Source organism: Notechis scutatus, chromosome 10, assembly GCF_049901735.1.
Source record: "Notechis scutatus isolate UNSWTSFEM ecotype Mainland chromosome 10, rNotScu1.2, whole genome shotgun sequence".
Lineage (NCBI taxonomy): Eukaryota > Metazoa > Chordata > Lepidosauria > Squamata > Elapidae > Notechis > Notechis scutatus.
Window position 1 is genome coordinate 373479 of NC_142018.1, and position 24844 is coordinate 398322.

Sequence of the window (24844 nt, forward strand, 5' to 3'; positions counted from 1 at the left end):
TTTTTCACACTTATGACCATTGTAGCAGCATCCCCATGGTAACATGATCAAAATTCAGCCACTTGGCAACTGGTTCATATTTATGACGGTTGCCATGTTCCAAAGTCATACAATTGCCTTTGGCAACCTTCTTACAAGCAAAGTCAATGGGGAAACTAGATTCACTTAACAAGTGTGTTACTAAATTAACAACTTAGCAACTGTGGCAAGAAAGGTTGTAAAATGGGGCAAAATTCACTTAACAAATTTTCACTTAGCAACTGAATTGTGGTCCTAAGTTGAGGACTACCTGTAATTTATTTCCCCAAATTTCACTAAAAATGCAAGGGGAATTCTAGCATTTGCTTATGTGAGTCTTATTTAAGATGCCTTCTGGGATGCTTACTGCCTTCTGCAAATATATTGCTGGACTGTTTACAATCAAAACAGGGGTGGGATTCAAAAATTTCAGCAACCGGTTCTCTGCCTGGTTGCTGGGTGGGCGTGGCCATGGCCTACTTGGCACCTGAACCATGGTGGGGGGGTGGGTTTGGGCTCAGGAGGCTTTCTTTGAGCCTCCAGAAGGGCAAAAACAGCCTCCCCAGGCTCCGGAGGACCTCCAGAGGCCAGAAACAGGCCTGTTTCTGGAGGTCCATTTTTCACCCTTCCAAAGCCTCCGTGCGGGCCCTGTACTTACCTGGCATCCAAAACGGGCTGCATGGATACTCCTGGGAGGGGAGGGGAGGGGTGGGCGGGGCCAGCCAGTCCTTGCAACTACTGGTTCGATGAACCAAATGTAAAATTAGCAACTGGTTTGCCCAAACTGGTCCAAACTGGCTGAAAAGGGTGAAGAACTGAAGATGGGTGAAAAAATGATTTTCTCTTTTGTTTTATTAAAAAAAGTGTACAAAAGAGTTTCCCATCCCACAGAAATCAAAACCCTCCTTCTTGTCTGCAATGTGCAGCTCATGGCTACAGGGAGCAATGGACTGAGAAGAATGTACAGCATTCAAAATCCTAACTCAGCCACCCAACACTCAGCTGTTCCAAAATTACAACATTCAAATCTCAAGGCCCTTCTCTATGGGAAGGAGCACATTGCCTGCATAGCAGCAGTCTGTCCCTGAAAGCAGCCACATTCTGATGACACAGGCTGACCTCTAAAAACTAAGTCAGGTCAGATATGTATGTATGTATGTATGTATGTATGTATGTATGTTTGTATGTATGTATGTATGTATGTATATATGGGGGGGGGGAGAGAGAAGATGTATCGCTTATATGCTATGCCAGGATAGATGGAAGTGAACTGCCAATAATCAATGCTGCCATCCTCACCACTCTCTGCATCACCTTCCTGTCCAAAGCAGTCATGCTTCTAAACCAGACTGTAGTGCAATATGACAGGATGCTCTTCTCCATCCCTCAATAGAAAGTGGTAAGGACAAGGGGAGGAAGATGCACTTTTCTCATGTAACACAGCAAATGCAAGTGCTACTGTGCTCGTTTCACTGGTGTCTTGCTATTGAGTGACCAAGCCAGCCTACTGGTTAGTTGCACACCCAGAAATTTGTAATGGGAAAGGACACCATCAGGAAATAGCCATAGCACTTAGACTTATATACTGCTTCATAGTGCTTTACAGCCTTTTCTAAGCGGGTTAGAGAGTCAGCATTTTGCTCCCAACCATCTGGATTCTCAAACCTCAAAAGGATGGAAGGCTGAGTCAGCCTTGAGCCGGTCAGGATTGAACTCCTCGAAGTTGGCAGAATACTGCAATACTGTATTCTAACCACTGCACCACCATGGCTCCAATACCCAATACCCAAGCCATGGGCTAAAATCTCTGTTTAAGATTTGGTATCTGCTTTTGACCCCAAAGCAACTTTTGCCTCATGAATGATCTGAAAACTCTCCAGAAGCAAAGTTTCCCAGCAGGATTTCTGAACTGACAAAAGCTGGACTATGAGAGTGAGTTTGGTGCAGTGGTTAAGGTGCTGCCTTAAAAATTGTAAGACTGTGAGTTCTAGTCCTGCCTTAGGCATAGAAGCCCATTGGACCAATCATCAGGAGACTGTGAGTTCTAGTCCCTCCTTAGACATGAAAGCCAGCTGGGTGAGTTTGGGCCCATCACTTCCTTTCAAAATCTAATAAATAAATAAAATAAACTGGTCTCATGGACTAAGTTTGTAAAATATGCTTGGCTGGAATGTGGTTGGCAACTTTTTTCCCTCCAGTGGTTACAAACACAATCCATCTGCTGAGCCCCGTGAGACTGGCAATTTTGATCAAAGATGGAGCAATGGAAATGGGGGCAGGACTTAGGAGAGATACTTCCCCTGTAGGCTCTGATTCACTGCTGGTTTCACAAGTCACACCAAACCATGGCTTATAACTGATTTCTTGAATGCATAATGTTCACACAATATTCTAAGTCCAAACCATGGTTTAGAACTCCAAACTTGAGTCTCCAAACTTGGCAACTTTAGGATTGTAGACTTCAATTCCTAGAATTCCCCAGCCAGCTATAATTCTTCCTCCAGGAAAAAAAAACCCAGTCCAATTGCCTTTTGAAAAAGCACCTTTGTGACAACTAAAACCTGGATGACTGGAGAACCTCCACAGGCAGCTGGGAGTTGAACTCCACAAGTCTTAAAGTTGCTAAGTTTGGAGACCCCTAGTTTAGAAATATTAATTTTAGCTGGGCTTGGATCTTTAGTTGAGTAACCAGTAGGACCTGGTTAATACAGTATTAGGGTGGTGAGTACCAGGACATGTCAAAGATACAGCAATGTTACTCAAAGTTGGCAACTTTAAGAGATGTGGACTTCAACTCCCAGAATCCTTAGAATTCTAGAAGATGAAGCCCACACATGCCAAAGTTGCCAGGTTACAGAAACATTGGGTTATAGGCCTAACTCAAATGCTCCAGAAAAAGACCATGCGAAGACTTCTACATTGTTGCAAGAAAACCATTATGGTCATGTCCAGGACTAAAGGCGAAGCTGCCATGAAGAAGGATTTACCTTAGTTGTGCATCAAAGTTTGCTAAACTTGGAAGCTCAATCTAGTCACTTTCAGACTAGATCAAATCAAATTGCTCTCTCCTTTTGCTCCAAGACTGATTGAATCTAATCTGTGATGTGCTTTACTTTTGCCAACCATAAATGCTGTGAATCTTTAAGGAACATCATGAGAACATCACTGTTTACCTCCAGCTAACTACAGAAATAAACAAAGAAGGCAAACCACTTCAGGAATAAGAAAAAGTATCCACACCTTTGCCATGAAGAGCAATTTGATATAGTGGTGAAAGCAGCAAACTAAAACTGGGAGACAGAGCGTTCCAGTCCTGCCTTAGGGATGAAGCCATATCTGGGGAACATTAAGCTAACCTCTCTCTCTCTCAACCCTAGGAAAAACACTAGGAAAAAAAACTTTTCTGAAAATGTTGCCAAGAAAATGCAGATTCTTGTCCAAGCAGTCACCTAGAGTTCAGACTGATTTGAAGGAAATGAATGCTAGCTCGGTATGGTTGTTAGAGGTACCAGCTAGAACCAAATTCTAGTTCTGCATTAGACATGAAGCCAGCTGGGTGATTTGGAGCCAGTTCCTTTCTGAGCCCCAGGAAAGGGAAGACAAGGACAAACCACTTCAAAAAAGGTTGCCAATAAAACTGCAGGGACTTGTCCTGGCAGCTGCTAGACTGAATCATAGCTCACTCATCCCCAAAATACCCCCTACTTCATGCAAAATAGGGAAAAAACCTACATTACCAGAGTCCCTCCATCCTTTGCTGCTCCCTACCCACCCATTCAGCTTTCTGAAAAAAAACATATCTTTAATCTAAATTAGCTTTCAATACAAGGACTGACTTTTATAATTGCCAAAGCTGATCTGTGTATTATGCAAAACAATATTAGAGGAGACTGTGATTCAGGATGAAATGCAGAAAACCTTTTATCTTTATGTCTCATCATCAACGATTGGAGGAATGACATTCTGAATAGATTAGAAGGGGGTGCATCACTCAGGAGGAACACAGGAATAGTTTTTGTTAGTTTGATGGGAAAAAAATGAAAGAAGTTACCAGGCATGAGGAAGATGAAAAAATGCAGATTGGTTTGTGGTGGTAAGGGGCCCCAGTTCTATATAAATAGGTTGATTTGGGGCGGGGGGCGGGGGGGGGGGGATAAGCAAAATATTGATTGGCAATATGCTTGCATTATTATGACTGCAGTATGTTTTGGCCAAACTTTGAAACTGAACAATCTAAACCTGATCTGCTTTAAGAAAACATGCAGAACCACAGATAATGTTCACACACTGTGCTAAACCATAATATGCTTTGCTTTTGTTCTGATGTGGTTTGTGAACCCAACCACTATGGTCTGATTACATTAGGGTTTTTAGCACTTTAAGGCAATCCAACTATTTGGCTCACTCAACAAACCATAGTTTGGCAGGGTAAGAAAGCGAGAATAAAACTTAAACTGTTACAAGATGCAAAAACAAGAGTAGGGTTTGCCTTGCCCAACTGGGAATTATATTACCAGGCGACAAATCTGATGTGGGTAAAGGAATGGATAACATTAAGGAACAGTAGACTATTGACTTTAGAAGGGCATGACTTGCTGCTGCTTTCCTCTGGTATAAGGGAACTAAACACACAGGGGTATTTTAGAAGACATTACATTCAAGAGGCATTGTTTTTAAATTGGGAGAAGATAAAAAGACAATACTACTTAAAAATTCCATTATAGATGTCTATCATTGAAGCTTTTTCTTATCCAATAATATATAAAAAGGAACAAACAGTTAGATATGGTAAGATATTGAATGAAAAGGGTGAACTTAAATCTATTGGAAGAACAAGGTGTAAAAATGAATTGGTTTTCATATTTGAAAATACAATCTAGATTTGATAAAGATTTTAAAACAGAAGGTATCTATGACAAATTGATTGATTTAGATAAATTTTTGATGGGTACTGATGAAAAGGTAATTAAAAAACTTTATGGACATTTGTTAGAATTTAAATTGGAGGAAGAACAAGTTAAAGAAACGATGATTGCTTGGGGGGAAAATTTGAATATGGGATTAATTTAGATAAATGGCAAAAATTGTGGTCTCCGACAATGTCAGCTGCATATAAAGAAAATTTGTATAAGATGTTTTACAGGTGGCATCTACTCCCGACGAGAATTGCGAGAATGTTCAAGAACAAATTGGATAAATGTTGGAAATGTCATCAGATACCTGGTTCATATTACCATATGTGGTGGACATGCTTGGATGCAAAAAGATATTGGACTAAAATCCACACATGGTTGGAAAAAATGATAAAACAACATATAGACTTTAAACCAGAGATATTTTTATTGGGAATTATACTGGAAATATACAATAAAGAACTGAAATATTTGATTGTAAATGTTTTAACAGCGGCTAGAATTGTATTTGCTAAGAATTGGAAAAATGAAAAAATGCCTATGCAGGAGGAAGTTATTAAGAAAATTATGGACTGTGCTGAAATGAGTAAATTGACATTTGAAATTAGAGAACAAGAGGATAAACAATTTTATATGATATGGGATTTGTAATATCAATGGTTGGACAAAAAGATATGGTAATGTAATAGACTAGGTAATTTTGTAATAGAAGTTTAACAGATTGATATAAAATATAATACAGACATTTATAACCATTGGATGAAAGTACAATATAAATTTCAAAATAAAATTTGGAATATCTCATATAAAATGATGGAATAAATAGTTTAGTCATGGATGAATAATTGATAAATATATAAACATATGTTAGTTTTGAAAATTTATATAAACCATGAGTAATGACTATGAAAGGATAGCACAAAAGATTTGTAACCAACTGACACACTGTATGTATATAAAATGGAAGATGGTTTTATGCTTTTATGTTTTGTTTGTATATGTTTTTCTTAAAAAATAAAAACTTAAAAAAAAACATAGTTAATGAAGTTATGATTTTATGTGGCATGAAGCCCAGGGAAACTCAAGTTGCATTTTTTAAATTAGATTTATCATGGGAAAATCATGCATAGGATGGACTCACAAAATATTTTGCTACGTCTGTGTGTCTCTATTGTGCTAGGAGGCTGAGATTCTTACTTTCTCTGGCATATTTTGGCCCCTCAGAAAAATATGCAAGATACATAGATTTTTTTAAAAAAAAGTAAATTCCAATATTTATGAGATTACCAACAACTTTACCCAAAGTAATATAAAATTGTGCAGTAGCTTAGTGATGGCAAAGGTGTTTCTAGTACGTGTCTACCCTGAAGTCCAGGTTGCTCACACTATGTTGTGCGCAAGACTGCATTTTGATGCTTTCCATTCTGTTTCTCTGTGTTACAGGTAGTCCTAGACTTAAGACTATAACTGAGCCCAAAATTCCTGTTGTTAAGTGAGACATTTCTTAAGTGAGTTTTACCCCATTTTACGACCTTTCTTGCCACAGTTAATAAGTGAATCACTGCAGCTGATAAGTTAATAACCTGGTTGTTAAGTGAATCTGGCTTCCCCATTGACTTTGTTTGTGAGAAGATCACAAAAGGACAGTGGGACACAGCATTCTTGTTAATGAACAATACAGAACAATTTTAATCCAAAGTTTATCTAAGGTGAAAGTTCTCTCTCGAAAGCATGGATATCTTTCTTAGAATCACTACTGATTCTCCAGCAATCCTCTCCCTGGTTTAAAAGGAGTACAACAAGTCACTCTCTCTCTTCTGTGGGTGTGGGGGCCTTTATGGAAATCAGGAATTTTGGCTAATTTTCTGCAGTCTTCTCAGCCTACCTTAGTTGTGCTCATTGCTGAACTATAACAAGGAGAGAGAGAGAGAGAGATGAATGGGCAGAAGGAGAGGAAGGAAGGAAGGAAGGAAGGAAGGAAGGAAGGAAGGAAAGTCTCTCTACTCTTAGTCCATCACCTTCCTACTACCAGTTCATCTCTAACCTCCTCATGCTGGCTGGGGAATTAAGCTACAAAGTAAGAAAAAAGGAAGGATAGAGGAAGGAAGGAAATAGAGAAAGAAAAGAAGGATGGAGAGAGAGAAAGAAGGAAGAATGGGCAGAAGAAGGGAGAGAAAGAGAGGGAAGGAAAGAAGAGAACGGAAGAAAGGGAAAAAAAGAGGGAAAGAGAGAGGAAGAAAGGAAAGGGAGAAAAGAATTTTAAAAAAAAAGAGGAACAGAGGAGGAAACAAGAAAGGAAGGCGAGAGAAAGAAAGCAGAGAGGAAGGACAGAAGAGGAAAGAGGATGAAAAGAAGGAAAGAGCGAAAGCCAGAGGCAGAAGACGAGGCTGCGCTCACCTGCGCAGGCAACGGCGAGCGGCGCGTCTCTCTCCGCCAGCCGCCGCCTCCTCCTCTTGCTCCGCGCTCTTCCCGGAGAACCAAAACAGAGAGTTGGTGCTGCTCCGGCTGCCTCTCGCTTCTCCTCCGCCAGGCGGGCGCGCTCTCGCCAAGGGCCGCTGGGCACAGCTGCAGTTCCTCGGGGACCGCTGCGCACGCCTTCTCTTCTTCTTCCTCTTCCTCCTCTTCCTCTTCCTCGCCCGCAGGGGGCAGATATAACGGCGCGGAGGCGCCTCCGCCCCTTTCCCAGAAGAAACGCGGGGGCGGTGGGGGCTTAGCAGCCGCGGCGGAGTTTCCAGAGTGGGGAGGGGGAGGAGGAGGAGGGACACCTGCGCCGGCCGCCGAGGCGCTCCGACGGCCCGGCTCCTCCCAGCCTGGGGAAGGCCAATTTGCCGGCGCGCCCCTGTCTGGCAATCTGCCTTCTCACGCGACGCTTTCCCGAGTGGCTGCGGCGCTGTCTTCCGCGACCTGCCCACCCAAAGCCATCGAGTTTCACCTGTCTCCGGAGGCCCCGCTCCCTGAGGGAAGAGGCCTAGTTCCCCCAAGGCACCTTTTTGCTGGGGATCCTAACAAAGTCACCTGGTGAAAACCTTCGTTGGGTCAAGCCTCTGACATCCCTTATGGGCAGTAGAAATAACCTAGCCCAGGCCTAGAGGGTCTGGAGGAAGAGCGGTAACCAAGGCAACAGTCAGATAAAATTAACAGAATTTGGCAAAAAAAATTAAGTTGAGAAAGCATCTTGGACATGATCCTCCTTTTTTGAAGATAGAGGGAGAGACAAAAAAATTGGACTTTTGTTACTGTAACCATAATAAATAATAATAATTAATAAAAGTATAATTATTTTGCATGTATTCAATTCTTAAGTTTGATCTGTATTGGAGGGCTGACAGAACCTGTCTCCATTTCCTTGTAGCCCCTTCTGCTGATATGAAGATCCTCTTGCAGAGCTCACCTTCCTTCTCTCTGCAGGAGAAGGCTGTCTCTGTTTTGCCCAATGCTCCTTAACCCACCTCTCCGGCATTGATCATAGAACATAGAACCGCAGGGAACGAAGGGACCTTGGAGAAGAGGGGTTGGATCAGGTTCTCCCTAGCAAGGAGAATCAAAAAGTCAGAGGCAGAAGACAAGGCTGCACTTTAATAGCAATAGCACTTAGACTTATTGATGGCTTCACAGTGCTTTACAGCCCTCTCTAAGCTGTTTAAGGAGTCAGCATCTTGACTCCAACAGTCTGGGTCCTCATTTCCCCCAATCTCAGAAGGATGGAAAGCTGAGTCAACCTTGAGTTGCTCAGAATCGAACTCCTGGAATAAGCAGTGAGTTAGCCTGCAGTACTGCATTCTAACCACTGTGCCACCATGATTTTCTCTTTCATTTAAGATTGATTCAGGATGTAAGTTGCAATTCTAATGAATCACAATTTTTTCAAATGTAGTTTTATTGTTTACTACTTCTGCAGTCAGTTGCTTACAATTTGGCAGTTCAAATCCCACCAGGCTCAAGGTTGACTCAGCCTTCCATCCTTCCAAGGTGGGTAAAAGGAGGACCCAAATTGTTGGGGGCAAGAGGCTGACTCTGTAAACCACTTTGAGAGGGCTGTAAAAGCACTGTGAAGTGGTATACAAGTCTAAGTGCCATTGCTATTGCTATATAATTTGGTATACTCCTTATATAAGGTAATTTTTCCCTATGTATAAAATAACTTTTTAACAGAATAACAGAATTGGAAGGGACCCAGGAGGCCACCTAGTTCAGGCGTTCCCAACCCCCAGTCCATGGACTGGCACCAGTCCACGGCATGCCAGAAATCGGGCCGCGTAAGCAAGTCGAGCCCCATCCATGGGATGCTGGCAGCAAGCCCACGAAAGCACGACTCCTCCGTTCTGTGGAAAAACCTCTCTCCACGGAACCAGTGCCTGGTGCCCAAAAGGTTGGGGGCTGCTAGTCCAACCCCTTGATCAAATAGGAAACTCTAACCCATTTCAGACAAATGGTTGTTCAATCCCTTAAAAACCTTCATTCCACTAGTTAATTGTTTTCACTGTCAGGAAATATTTTTGTTCTAGGTTGGATCTCTCTTTAATGATCCTCCACTGCTACTTCTTGTCCTGCCCTCTGGTGCTTTCTATGTGGCATTATGGTGTAGTCACTTAGCCTTTAGGAAATAGAGACTCAACTCCTCTGCGTTCTCTTTAATGATGCATATCAATTGTCAATTCACAGGAGGAGCAAAGTACATTTATCTTTTCAACATTTTACATTCTATGGGAGGTTTTGCACATTTCATTAGCAGCCAGGGCTACTTGCTAGAATGAAAAAGCAGCATAGAAAGAGAATAAATGACTAAACAGAAAGAAACAGACTGGCTTTTTCTCAGGTCACCCCGACATGCTGGGACAACGGAGACCAACTCCTGGAAGACACCTTCAATGTCTGATTATTGTGTTTCACATTTCTGGCCTTGTTGTGACCTATGGCAATATTTTGCAACCTCAGCCATTTGAAGATGTGTGGATTTCAACTCCCAAAATTCCCCAGCCAACAATGCTATCTGGGGAATTATGGGAGTTGAAGTCCGCACATCTTCAAATGGCCGAGGTTGAGAATCACTAACCTATGAAATTCGTAAGTGGTGCTTGAGAATGAATCCTAGAGCACCAAAGTGAGTAGAAACAATGAGAAGATATTAAAAAGGTATCATTGTTTGGGAGAACACAAGTGCCAGCTTATTCCCAGAGCTCAGAAGACAGGCAGGGAAGAGCTAAATGTTACTGGGAAGTCTGGGAGGGAGGGAGGGAGGGAGGGAGGGAGAGGTGCTGTATTTGGACAACATGTTGGGCTATTTTTTTCCTGATGGGTGGGGTAGGAGAGTTGGATCTAGTGTGCAAAACTCAGTCCTTTCAATCAGCATGGAATCTTTGGATGGGAAGATCATCCCATTGTGTTGTTAGCTGTGAAGTCGTGTCTGATCCATCATGACCCCATGGACAATGTTCCTCCAGACCTTCCTGTCCTCTACCATCCCCTGGAGTTCATTTAAGCTCACACTGACTGCTTCCGTGACTCCATCCAGCCACCTCATTCTCTGCATCCCCTTCTTCTTTTGCCCTCAATCGTTCCCAGCATTAGGCTCTTCTCCAGTGAGTCCTTCCTTCTCATTAGGTGGCCAAAGTATTTGAGTTTCATCTTCAGGATCTGGTCTTCTAAGGAGTAGTCAGGGTTGATCTCTTCTAGGACTGACTGGTTTGATGGCCTTTTAGTCCAAGGGACTCACATGAGTCTTCTCCAGACCAGAGTTCAAAGGCTTCAATTCTTTGGCGCTCAGCCTTTCTTATGGTCCAACTTTCACAGCCATACATTGCAACTGGGAAATTGAGTGTAGCACTTTTACTGAATTGTCTTTTAAAAATTTGAATAGCTCAGCTGGAATATTGTCACCTCCACTAGCTTTGTTGTTACTCAGATTTCCTAAGGCCTATTTGACTTCAGATTCTAGGATGTCTGGCTCGAGATGAGTGACCACCCAATCATGATTATCAGGGATGTTAAGCTCATTCTTGTATAGTTCTTCTGTGTAATTTTGCCACCTCTTCTTAATCTCTTCTGCCTCTGTTAGCTCCCTGTTAAATCGTGGGTGAGAGAAGACGCGGGAGGCTCCAACCATTTAAGTTTCTTTATTACATTGTTCAGAACAAAGAATAGCAGCCGCGGCAGCTCCTTTTTTACCCCAGGCTGCTGTGGCTGCAACCAGTGACAGCTCTTCAATTTCCCTCCACCACGGGCCAACCAATCAGGGCATATATGTAAATATCTAACACCCCTCCCCATCTGGTCCAGCTCACCCAATCCTGTTCTGCCTACTGTCTGTAATCACGTAAGTAGGCAGGACTCTTATGGTTGTGACCAGATCTGTGCAGCTCAGTCATGGGTTGGTCTCCAAGCTGCTCGGTTGGAATTATCACCTGCTCCGCTCCATGGAACCTCATGGAATTTTCTCGTCATGGCAGCCATTCTACTTCCTTTTGCTTCCTTTCTTGGTTTGTCATTGCCTATGTGTGTCTGTTGAGTGCTACTTCCATTCGGTTCTTCCGGAGCTATTCTTAATTGTTGAGGTTGTGTAGTTGTTAGGGCCTGTTCTATGTTATTCCTTATGTGGTCTGGGTGGTTGGGGTCTTCCCCTTCTTCCCTGTTATTGTTGGCCGCGTGTGAAGGGTCTCCCCCTTCTTCTCTGTTTGTAATGTATATGTGTGAAGGGTCTCCCCCTTCCTCCCTATTTGTTCCCTTTGTCCCCCAGCTCCGTAGTTGATCAATGTGTCTTCTCCAGCTTCTGCTTTCGATTGTCTCGACTCTGTATGAACAAGGCCCCGTTACTTGTACTACCATTGCCGGTACCCATAATAGTTCCCCTGTTAGATTTTCAGCGTATACTGAGTCACTCATTTTGAAATTCTGGAATTTGCTGGATGAATCTAGTGGTTTTTTTCTGGTGTGTATTTGGGGTGTACTCTGTCTAATTGTGATATCCGTTTCCTTCCCATAAGAAGTTCCGCAGGGCTTTTTTGTTGTTGATGCGCTAGGTGTTGTGTGCTGTATACTTAATAACTTATCTACTTTTGCTTGCACATCCCCTAGCCCTAGTTTCTGAAGTATTTCTTTCATGTGCCAGACCATGTGTTCAGCCAATCCATTCATGGATGCATGTCCAGGTGCCGAGAGGGCATGTCGTACCCCATTTTTGCTAGGAATCCCACAAACTGTGTGGCTGTGAATTGAGGTCCATTGTCGGATACTATTACATCCGGAAGGCCGTGTGTAGCAAATAGTTTCCTTAGGGTTCTTTTTGTGGAGTGCATGGTGTGCTTCTGTCATTGTGGACTGCATGATGCTGACTTCCAGCTATTTAGAATATGCATCCACAATGATAAGAAACGTGTGTCCCCTTACTGGTCCTGCAAAATCGATATGTATTCTAGACCAGGGTCCCCTGGGTGATTCCCACTCATGTTTGGGTGCTATGGGTGGTGCTGGTCGGTTCTCCTGACAAATCTGGCAGGCGGAGACCCAGGCCTCTATTTCTTTATCCTCCCTGGCCACCACACATAGCTCCTTGCTAATGATTTCATTTTAACTATCCCAGGATGCCCTGCATGCAACATCTCCATTATATCATCCCTTAAAATGGCTGGAATTATAACTCAATCACCCACAATACACAACCTTTCAGTATGGATAATTCAGTTTGTCTGTTTTTGAAAGGTTTAGTTTCTTCGGTTTGTTCCTGTTCGTGCCACCCCTCCCTACCCAGTTCAAAATGCGTGATAGAGTTCTGTCTTTCACTGTTGCTCTCACGATATCAGCTGCCATGACTGATGTTCATTGAATTGTCTCTATCAGGAGTGTGGTGATGGCTGGTGCTGGATCCTCATCCTCGATGGGCAGGGGACATCTGCTTAATGCATCTGCATGATCAATCTCTTTTCCTGGTCTACAGATCAAGTTGTAATTGTATGCAGATAAGAATTCTATCTAACGGGTCATTCAGGGGGACATGATGTTCGGGGTGGCTCTATCCCCCATGATGATGCCCAAAAGGGATTTTTGGTCTGTGACCAATGTGAACTTCCATCCATATATGTATTCATGGAATCGCTTGATTCCAGTGACTGCGGCTAACGCTTCTTTGTTTAGTTGGCTATAATTCTGTTCAGGTTTGGATAATGTCTTTGAATAAAATGCTATTGGGGCTTCCTTTCCGTTTGGCAAAAGGTGGCTGAGTATCGCGCCCACCCCAAATGGTGATGCATCGCAAGTTACTATTATCAGTAAAGTCTCATTATATTGAATCAGTATGCGTTCTGATGTAATTAAGTTCTTTATTTCTTTGAACGCTGCCTCTTCTCTATGTCCCCAAACCCAGGCTGCTTTCTTGTCAAGCAGTTTGTGAAGCGGTTCTGCCACAGTTGCCTTCTACAATAAGAATATATGGTAAAAGCTAATTAGCCACAGGAAAGCTTGTAATTCAATTTTACCATTTGGTCTGGGGGCATCTTGATTGCTTTGGTTTTACTGTCCATGGTGTGGATGCTGTCTTTGTCTATTGAAAACCCCAGGAATTCCACCCTATTGGCTGATAGCCAGCATTTTCCCCTTTTTACTTTAAGCCCCACCTCCTTGAAATGTTTGAGAACTTCCCTCAAACGATCTTGTAATTGCTCTTTGTTCTCGGCTGAGATGAGGACATCATCAAAATAAGGCACCACCCCCTTTAGTCCATGTAGTAAGTGTTCCATGAGGCTCTGGAATAGTCCTGGGGCAATGCTCACCCCAAATTGCAAATGGTTACATTTAAAAGCCCCTCTGTGTGACACAATTGTCTGTGCTTCTGCTCTTTCAGTGTCTTCCGGTAATTGCTGGTAGGCTTGTGCAAGATCTAATTTTGCGAATATCTTTCCCCATCCCAAGGAGTGTAAAAGGTGTTGCACCATTGGGACGGGGTATGCACTCTGCTGTAAAGCATGGTTAAGGGTTGCGCAGCAGTCAGCACAGATGCACAGAGATCCATCTGGCTTTATAGGGGTGACTATTGGGGTTTCCCACTTCGCATGATCTATGGGTTCTAGAATCCCTTGGGAAATGAGCTTGTCTAACTGCTTGTCTATTTTTGGTTTAAGTGCGAATGGAACTCGCCTTGCTTTTAGTCTGATAGGGACAATATTTGGGTCCAGATTAAAAGAAATAGGGGGCCCCAAGTACTTGCCTAGTTTTCCATCGAAAACGTCCTGGAATTCCTCTATCAATTGGTCCTCTCACTCACTGTCAGTGAAGCTGTGGATGCCAGTGAATTGATCCAGAAGTAAAGAAGGCCTGTGAAATTAGGGGAATCCCAGAGACCTTACAATTGTGGTATGCCGCCTCCCTCAGCTTAGATCGCAGCATCAACAGGAAACCCCTTCCAGCAGCCCCGACTAAGAGAATTGTGGCGAGGAGACCACCGACCGGACCAGCCAAAACTGCTCGTACCCAATCCACCAGGGTGCTGAAATGTTACCAATGTGGCCAAGCCTGTCATAGGGCAGCAGACTGTCTGGCTCCTGCTCCTGTACCACAAGCTCCACAGTCGAAGCCTAATACAGCTGTTAGAGGTCGGAAGAATCAAGGAAGACCTCTGGGCAGGGGCAGGTTCACCAAGCACAGCTGGGAAAGCCCCCTCTGCGCAGATGGGAGCAATGGACCACTGGACCGACACCACGTCCCCGAGAACCCGACCTGCGAAGACGACCCAACGATGAGTGATCCCATCATACCTTTTACAGTTAAAGTCAAATTAGTGGTACCAAACATGGGGGGAGGCCAGGGAGTTGGAAGCAGTCATTGATACTGGGTGTTCTAGATGTCTTATCGGACTCCCCATTGTTGAACAATTGGGCATAAAGACTAACCCACTAAAACGCCCAGTCAGATTTGAGCAAGTGAATGGAACCTTAACGGGGGGGCAGCCACTCAAATGACAGAATTGATCAAGATGGAATTAGGGCCCCATCACAACTCATACGCTTCATAGTGGCCCCCAAGATGTCAGAATCAATCATACTGGGACTTGCTTGGTTAGACAAATGGGCCCCAACAATCAAATGGGAGGATGGATTCAGAAAAATCCTCATTGGACCGGGCCCATTGCCCCCTCTTCCACCCACTAAAAAGCCACCAGTCAGCTTGAATCCAGAGCCTGAGCCAGCATCCATGGCATCCCACCTTCTCCCAGATAACCCCCAGGTACCCAACCAATACAAAGACTTGGCTGAAGCATTCAGTGAAGAAGAGTGTATTGTTTTACCTCCTCATCGAGCCACTGATTGTGCCATAGAATTAGAGCCAGGGGCGAAATTACCAAAACCAAAGATGTATTCCAGGATGCCTGCTGAAATGACTGAATTAAGGAAATACCTCGGCAGCAATTTGGAACGAGTTTTTAATTGAGCCTGCCAAATCAAGATTAGCTGCCCCCAGGTTGTTCGAGGAGAAAAAAGATGGCGGGTTGAGATTGTGTGTTGACTTTAGAGGCATGAACGCCGTATGCGTCAAAAACATGTATCCTCTCCCTCTTATGGAGGACTTATTGAACCACCTGTCAAAGGGCAAAGTATTCACCAAGCTAGATCTGAGGGAAGCTTATTACTGGGTCCACATCAAGAGGGAGATGAGTGGAAAACTGCTTTTAACTGCCCTCTGGGTAGCTTTTAGCTGCCCTCTGGGTAGCTAATGCAAAGCCATGCCTTTCGGACTTCAGGGGGCTCCTGCAGTGTTTATGCAGCTCATCAATGAGGTGTTACACCCGCACCTTTACCATGGGGTCCTCGTGTACCTGAATGACATCCTTATCTTCAGCGAAACCATGGAAGAGCATGTTCAATTGGTCCAACAAGTTATAGAAAAACTTCCAGCCACCAAATTATATGTGAAACTCTCAAAATGCGAATTTCACAAAGAGTCACTGGACTACTTAAGCTACTGAATATCCAACCTGGGGATTGAAATGGACCCCGGAAAGATGAAAGTGGTGCTGGACTGGCAGCCCCCCAGAACCCAAAAACAACTTCAAAGTTTATTGGGGTTTGCCAACTTCTATGGACAATTCATTCTGTTCTTTGCTGAAGTTACCCTCCCGTTGATGGAGCTATTAAAAACGGGCCCATCACCCACCAAACCAAAGCCAAGTCTACCCCTGGCTTGGACTATGGACTGTCAGAAAGCTTTCGAGACCTTAAAATGCCTCTTTGCAGCTGAGTCCATCCTACAGCACCCAGACGCAACCAAGCCTTTTATTGTCCAAACACATGCAAGTGATGTAATGGTAGCAGCCGTTTTGCTGCAAAAGGATTCTCAAGGCCGACTGAGGCTGTGCACTTATGCATCCAAAAAGCTGAAAGACACAGAATGAAGGTGGGAGGTCTGGGAGAAAGCAGCATTCACTGTACAATGGGCTTTATTGACTTGGAGGCATTTTCTAGAAGGGGCACCAGAGGCCTTTGAGATATGGACTGATCATAAGAACCTCGAAGCTCTAAAGACCCCTAAGAGGTTAGCACCCAAACAAGTCTGCTGGGTCCAATATTTCAAGCAATTCAATTTCAACATTAAATATATCTCCGGAGGGAAAAACATACTGGCAGACGCTCTGTCCAGAAAACCTCAGTTTGACAGCCACTGAGAGGAAATAGTACAAGCCTTAATTTCAGATGCTCAATTTGGCAGGCCAAGTGACCACTCGAGCCCAAGCCAGCCGCAACCCCAAACGCCTGGAAGATAAGCTGATTGCAGAATTGAAAACAGCCCTATTGACCGATCCTTGGTTCCTGGACCATCAAACCGAGTTGACAATGAATGATGGACTAGCTTGGAAAGGGACTAAGCTTTATGTACCCAGAACCCTCAGACTAAAGTGTAGCCACGATTCCTGGCTGGGAGGCCACTTCGGATTCCTAAAAACCCTACATTTACTGAGAAGACAGTTCTAGTGGCCAAAAATGAAATCTGATGTCGAGGACTATGTAAAAAGTTGTTCAATTTGTGCCACAATGAAACACAGAACTGGAAAAACCTCTGGCCTCCTGCAACAAGTCACTGAACCAACCCAACCTTGGGAAGAAATCGCAATGGACTTTATTGTTGAACTACCTAAGAGTGAAGGGAATATGATCATTTGGACTATAATTGACTTATTCTCTAAACAGGCCCATTTTATAGCCTGCAAAGCACTTCCATCTGCGAAAAAACTTGCAAAGCTGTTCGTGAAACATATCTATAGACTACATGGAGTACTGCGTAGAGTAATATCAGACAGAGGGGTACAATTTACCGCAAAAGTTTGGAGGGAATTTTTGAAATCCATTGGTTCCTCTCAAGGGTTATCCTCAGCTTTCCATCCTGCTTGTAATGGAGCAGCTGAGAGGGCTAATGCCATGACTGAACAATACATTAGATGCTATGTAAATTATCAACAAGAAAATTGGGCTGAGTTATTACCTTTTGCAGAGGTTGCTTACAATAATGCAGTACATAGCAGCCTGGGATTGACTCCATTCCAAATCAACTCTGGAATGGATTTTGTCCTGATGCCAGAATTACCTAGACAACCTCCATCATCCATGTCCCTAACAGAATGGATGAACTCATTAAAGAAAGGGTGGGAAGATACAAAAAAAGCTTTGAATGAAGCTGAAAAAAATTATAAAAAACAGGCAGATAAACATAGATCCCTTCAACTGCCATTTAAAGTATATTTGTTGACCAAGTATCTTAGGTTGAAACTGCCCAGTAAGAAGCTGGTTTCCAAAATTCTTGGGTCCATTTCCAATTTCAAAAATAATCAATCTGGTCACTGTCCAATTAAGTCTTCCTCGACTGTTGGGGAAAATTCATCCGGTGTCCCATTGTAGTTTACTAAAACCAGCTACTGCATCAATGATAAGACCACTGCCAATAGCTCCCCCTAAACCGTTAACGGTACAGGGGGAAACACATTATAAGGTTCAAAAAATTCTCGATTCTAGATTACACCATGGCCAATTGCAATATTTGGTTTTATGGAAAAGATACCCCCACTCAGATGCTCGTTGGGTAAAGAGTTGGGATGTTCATGCTGATCAATTGGTTAACCAATTCCATGAGGACTTTCCCCACAAACTGAAGGGTCCTCGTGGAGGGGGCAGAGGGGGTTAAGGACAATGTATTAACCCCTGCATGTGTTTTTTTCTTTTTATTTAGGAGGAGGAGTTTTCAAGGGGGGGACACCTGTCAGCTTTGAAATTCAGCTGCCACATTTTTTTTTAAGAGAGTTGGAAGCGTTGAAAAGTTCAAGGTTATTCTGTATGTCATATTAAGAAATTCCAGTGGCAGTAAATTGGTTCTCATGATTTATGAAGTGTAGAAGTGGGAGGAGAGAAGGGAGGAGATAAAGTGGATTTTGTGTAGCGCACAAAAATTTTTCACTTTGGGAAATTGCCTTTGACATGCCAGATCTGTTTCTAAATAAATCAATTGGAGAAAAAATGTCTCAGAGTGATTGATGTCATGCATACTTTCTGGATGCCTTACAGTAAGTTTTACTTCCTGTAAATGGGTAAACAAAGTCCAACAAACAGTCCAAATCATATGCAGTTAAAGCAGTTAATATTCAAAATATTAACTGATGTCCAGGGATAATCCAAAAACGAAGTTCTTTTCTTTACCAGTATCATAAACAAAGTTCAGTAAATAGAGTTTGTGAATAGTCGCAAGACTCACAGCAATTCAAGCAGAATGACAATCAGGCAAAAGGCAAAAGAAAATGCACAAAAGGACAAACCAGGTTTCTGCCTCCATCTTATGGCCATTGGAGGAACCTCAGCCAATCACAATTACAACATTCTCTTAAAGATATAACAGTATTAAATGACTATCCTGGTTTATATATTGCCAACCCAACTGTTAGGTGACTATCATTCCTAACATTCTCCCCTTTGGGTAGGACAATATATAAAACCTTACAGTTTAAGTTCATATTCCTCACAGCAAGCCTTATGTTTTATAGTGCCTTGGGCTTTCATAAAATTATCTAAAATGTTATTCTGTGACATGCAGTACTCCAGTTTAATCATTTTACTTTGAACACATTGTCTCACATTCAGATATCGTAGAATGGTATGTTTTGATCTTGTCTTTACGGCGAGATTGGAAGCCATCTGAATTACTGATTGGTTGTCTTCATATACAACAATAGGTTTCTTTACATTACTTCCCACATGTATCATTAGTTGTTTATAACATACTAAGTCCGTACATAATAGAGACAAACATGAGAATTCAGCCTTCATTGTTGATAAGCTTAGATGTTTTTGTTGAATAGACGGCCATCCAATTAACACCTTTCCTAATAACACTACAATACCTGACTTTGATTTACGTGTAGGTATGTCTGTAGCGAAACTTGCATCGGCATATGCAGTTAAGCTTAGTTGATCCTTAGGTTCCAAATATAATGCATAATGCATCGTTTAAGATATCTGAACACACGCTTAACAGCTTGCCCGTGCCTTTCAGCAGGCTCAGCATTAAACCTGGCTAATTGGTTGGCACTATAAGCTATGTCTGGCCTAGACCAATTACTAAGATAGGATAAACTACCAATTAATGATTGATAAATGTCTTTATCAAAAACAGGACTTTGCACATCACTGTGGCTAAACTCCTGGCTCATTGGTGTCTTAGCCGGTTTACAAAGTTCCATTTTAAAGTTCTTCAGTAACTGGTTAATTTTATCTGCCTCTGAGATTTTGTAGCCTCCCTTAGTTTTATCTATTTTCAAACCAAGATACTGTTTAATCTCACCTAAATGTTTTAAATTTCTTCTCTAACAGTGAAATAATCCCAGTAGCTTCTTGCTCAGTTTTAGTGATTAATGCTATGTCATCAGTGAACAATAGCAACAATGAAACTACACCATCACTTTCCTTTTTGAATAAACATGGATCAGCCATGCCAGCTACAAAACCTATCTTTGTTAATTCCTTCACTATGCACTGGTTCCATTCATAGCCTGATTGCTTCAAGCCATTTTTTAATCTCCAGCAATCAGTTTTGTTATCAGTTTTTATCCCCAAAGGCTTCTTTAAATATATAGTATGTTGCAATGGTGCATGTAGATATGCCGTCTCAACATCTAAATGGTTTATTGTGTATTTCTTCTTCACTGCTCACACTAATGCTGCTCGTAATGTGGTAGCCTTCAGACTAGGTGCAAACACCTCATCGTAGTTGTTGGCTGACTGATCGAACCCTTGTGCTACTTAACCTGGCTTTATGGGTAACAGTCCCATTCATACCTGTCTTAATTTTATAAATCCACTTCCACCATGTGGCATGCTTACCTGGTGGTAACCTGGCATTTTCATATACCTCCAATCTTTGTAAGGATTTCAGTTCCTTATCCATTGCTTCCTGCCAAGCAGCCTGAACCTTAGCAGGATACAGTTTCAGTTCATTATAGTTAGTAGGAACTATATTTACTTGGCATGCTATACTAGCCTGATATCTATCTGGTGGTTACACGGGTTGAATGTCTAGGCAACTCAGGGCTTACTCATGGACTCTCATGTTCCACCTGCTCCTGTTCTTCTACCTCCTCCTGTGCCTGTTCTTCCTTTTTAATGGCTATTGATGGTTTAACTATCTCATCGTTAGGGACTACTTGGGTGTCGATAACAACATCATTGTTGGATTCCTGTTCTAGTTTATGCCACCCAACGTGCTCAAGAAATTTAGCACTAGCACTACAGTAAACATTAGCTGTGCCTGAAGCCCAGAATCTAAACAATCTATGGTTGGCCTCATAACCTACAAAAAATAATTTCCTAGCTCTATGGTGCCCTTTCAGTCTTATTTGTGAGGGAATATGCACCTATGCCGGAGCTCCAAATGTGCGTAGATAACTTAAATTTGGTTTTCTGCCATGCCAACAAGTGAATGGCAATTCACCAGTTGTTGTGTTCACCACATTATTTAAAACATGGTTGGTACACATTATGGCTTCACCCCACAGTGTTTCAGGCAAATCTGAATTGGATAACATAGTGCGAACCATGGCTTGTAACGTTTCCCCCCTTCATTCTATAAACAAGTTATGTTGTGGCCTGTAAGGAACAGGACACTTATGTTCGACACCAGCCAATTTCAACATTGTTTGGAATCTAGTGTTAATAAACTCAGTCCCGTTATCTACTAATTACTCTGTCTCATTTTCCTTTCAGCAAATCTTAGCCAGTTGAAGAAATGTTGGGACGTTTCTGTTTTGTTTTTCATTAGATAGCAGAAACTGTACCGTGAGTAATGGTCAAATACTCAAAACATAGCAGGCACTTCCCAAACTGGGTGTCTTAGGACCAATTATGTCAGCAAAAACAACCTCTAAAGGTTCTTTGGTCTTAAACCCATTCAGTCTGTTTGCAGGAGTAACCTCTGCTCACAGCGTTGGCAAATAGCATCTCGAAACCGGCATTCCGATCTAGGGTGATTTCCTTCACAACCCATACACCAAAATTCCTTCCTCTTTCTTTTTCGGCTTTTCTGGTGCTGTTCAGGATGAAGTTGATTCACTTCTTCATTGTCTGCTGACCCCAACCCTGATTCGAGGTCCTCATGGTGAATGGCAGCGGTGTCCTTTTGGGAGGGTTTGTGGATTCTTATTCATTTTCAGACTTCTGCGACGCTTCTACCATTGCTGCTTCCTCGATGGCCTCCTTTAGTGTTATTTTTGGTTTTGTTAGAAGCCGGCTCTGTAATTTATTTATTTATTTATTTTATTTATTTATTTGATTTGCCAATTATTTACAAGATAATAAGTATAAGTGTATACATAGTTGTGAATACATGAAATGGGTACATATAAGAAAAATAAAAGAATAAGAGAAACAATAGGACAGGGACGGTAGGCACGTTGGTGCGCTTTATGCATGCCCCCTACAGACCTCTCAGGAAAGGGGTGAGGTCAATAGTAGACAGTCTAAGGTTAAAGTTTTTGGGGTTTGGGGAAGAAACTACAGAGTCGGGTAGAGTATTCCAGACATTGACCACTCTATTGCTGAAGTCATATTTCCTGCAATCAAGTTTGGTGCGGTTTACTTTGAGTTTGTATCTATTGTGTGCTCTTGTGTTGTTATGGTTGAAGCTGAAGTATTCATTGACAGGTAGGACATTGCAATGTATGATTTTATATACCATGCTTAAGTCAGACCGAAGACAGCGTAATTCAAGGTTTTCTAGTTCTAGAATTTCAAGTCTGGTGGCATAAGGTATTCTACAACGAGTAGAGGAGTGCCTACCGTCCCTGTCCTATTGTTTCTCTTATTCTTTTATTTTTCTTATATGTACCCATTTCATGTATTCACAACTATGTATACACTTATACTTATTATCTTGTAAACAATTGGCAAATCAAATAAATAAATAAATAAATAAAGTATCCCACCTTTGTCGCCAATGTTAAATCATGGGCAAGAGAAGACGCGGGAGGCTCCAACCATTTAAGTTTCTTTATTACATTGTTCAGAACAAAGAACAGCAGCCGTGGCAGCTCCTTTTTTATCCCAGGCTGCTGCTGCTGCAACCAGTGACAGCCCTTCAATTTCTTGCCGCTACGGGCCAACCAATCAGAGCATATATGTAAATATCTAACAGACCCTGCCATTCTAGTCCTTTATCATGCCCATCTTTGCATGAAATGTTCCCTTCATATCTCCAATTTTCTTGAAGAGATCTCTGGTCCTCCCTATTCTATTGTTTTCTTCTATTTCTTTGCACCGTTCATTTAAGAAGGCATTCTTATCTCTTCTAGCTATTATCTGGAATTCTGCATTCAATTGGGTGTATCTTTCTCTTTCTCCCTTGCCTTTTGCTTCCCTTCTTTCCTCAGCTGCAAAGCTTCCTCAGGCAGCCTTTTTGCTTTCTTGCATTTCTTTTTCTTTGGGATGGTTTTAGTTGCTACCTCTTATACAATGTTGTGAATCTCTGTCCATAGTTCTTCAGGCACTCTGTCAATCAGATCTAATTTCTTCAATCTATTTGTCAAATCTACTGTATAAATTGTTAAATCTACTGTATATTCATCAGAGATATGATTTAGTTCATACCTGAGTAGCCTAGTGCTTTTCCCTACTTTCTTCAATTTAACCCTAATTTTTGCAACAAGAAGCTCATGGTCTAATCCACAGCCAGCTCCTGGTCTTGTTTTTTACTGACTGTACAAAGCTTCTCCATCTTTGGCTGCAGAACACATAGTCAATCTGATTTCTGTGTTGACTGTCTGGTGATGTCCATGTGTAGAGTCATCTCTTGGGTTGTTGGAAAAGAGTGTTTGCTATGACCATCGTATTCCCTTGACAAAATTCTATCAGCCTGTGCACTGACTCATTTTGTACTCCAAGGCCATTGTAGCAACAGTTTATTTGTCCAATGAACTCTTAAATTTTATTAAAAGCATTTTATGGGTTTCAATCAGTGTAAGTTTGATGGATATTTTATGGAGGTTGGATTGGATGCTGCAATTGTAGGATATCTACAAATTATTGTTAAAACACATAAATAATCTGGAAGTAACTCCAATAATCTTCAGTAGCCTTTGTTCATTTGAATAATCTCTGTAAACTCAGCCAATTGTTATTCTGGAGTAAACTACTTCCCACTTCTGTTTTGAAAGTGGTCTATCACAATTTGCATGATTTCATTGGTGTTCTTTGAATTTCATTGTTTTCTTGCAGATGTTTCATTGCCCAAACTCAGTAACCTTATCAGTACTAGTCTGATGATGATAGCCCTGATGATGTTACCGAAACATTTGCAAGAAACTAACCAAGCTCAGAGAGCACCGAGGACTCTGCAGTTCTTTTCCTTCTCCTTTTCCTTCTCTTCTTCTCCTCTACTCCATAAATTCCATGCCCTTCTAGCTCTGATGATGTTACTTAGTTCAGGTAATGAAACATTTGTAAGAAAACAACCAAGCTCAGAGAGCACCAAGGACCCTGCAGTATGAACTCTTTCAAGGTCCCTTTCCTCTTCTCCTTCTCCACAAACCCCATGCCCTTCTAGCTCTGATGAAGTTATCTAATTTGGGTAAAGAAACATCTGCAACAAAACAACCAAGCTCAGACAGTGGTTGAACCCAGCTGAGGAAGGGTTCATCTTTATATTAGTACTGAAGATGAAAATAATTTCACAACCATAAGAGCAGAATGGGAGGACTCAACACTGCTAGCTCAATGTGGCCAACCTCCAAGTCCTTGCTGCCAACTCACTGCCACCATCTCTTTACTGGACATCTCAACACCATTCTCACTCCATTGCTTTCCAAAGCTGCCCTTATTTTCAGAGCAAGACACCCTCAAATATTAAGCAGTGTGGCTGTAAAAAAAAACTTTGCAGGGTGGGAGGGGCTTCCCAATTTGACATCCCACCCCCACTTGCTTCCCATCCAGTGCAGCCCTGTCCTTCTCCACTTCAACAGTGGGACCCTATCTGTTCCACTACTGGTTTAGTGATCGTGTGCGCATGCGTGCACACCTAACGTGCATGCTCCTAACGTGCTTGCACAGCTTTCCCCACACCAGCTGAGGCCAGCAGCATCAATCAGATGAGAGGATACAGAAGAAAAAAGCACAAGGGTGGATGGGATCCTGCGCTTTTCTCTTCTTTCTCTTCTCAGCTGATGTCGGAGGCTTTTTTTTATTACTGGTTTTGCCGAACTGGTCTGAACCAGTAACATACCACCACTGATCCACTCCCCTCTGGCAGTCTACCTGGCTCTCCATCCAGTGCCCGCAGTGAGTTTTTCTCCTCAGTTAATTCATGGTGTTGAGATGTCCTGTAAAGAGATGGTGGCAGTGAAGACTCAGCGGTGGTGAGAAGGCCGCCACCAGCTGGCCATGTCGGAAAGTACACCAAGAGAC

The 24844-nt window shown here is 42.4% G+C and overlaps 1 protein-coding gene across 2 annotated transcripts in view; it reads right to left on the bottom strand.

Annotated features, from left to right (window-relative positions):
- The window catches only part of CHRDL1 (chordin like 1), a 40390-nt gene extending 32658 nt beyond the window's left edge, over window positions 1-7732 (bottom strand). The window contains exon 1 of one of the 2 annotated variants that reach the window (XM_026678572.2): window positions 7329-7732. The gene's annotated coding sequence lies outside the window, so the exon portion shown is untranslated. The remainder of the gene's footprint in view (window positions 1-7328) is intronic. The other variant, XM_087971935.1, reaches the window with a different exon arrangement.
- Between the last annotated feature and the right edge of the window lie 17112 nt (window positions 7733-24844).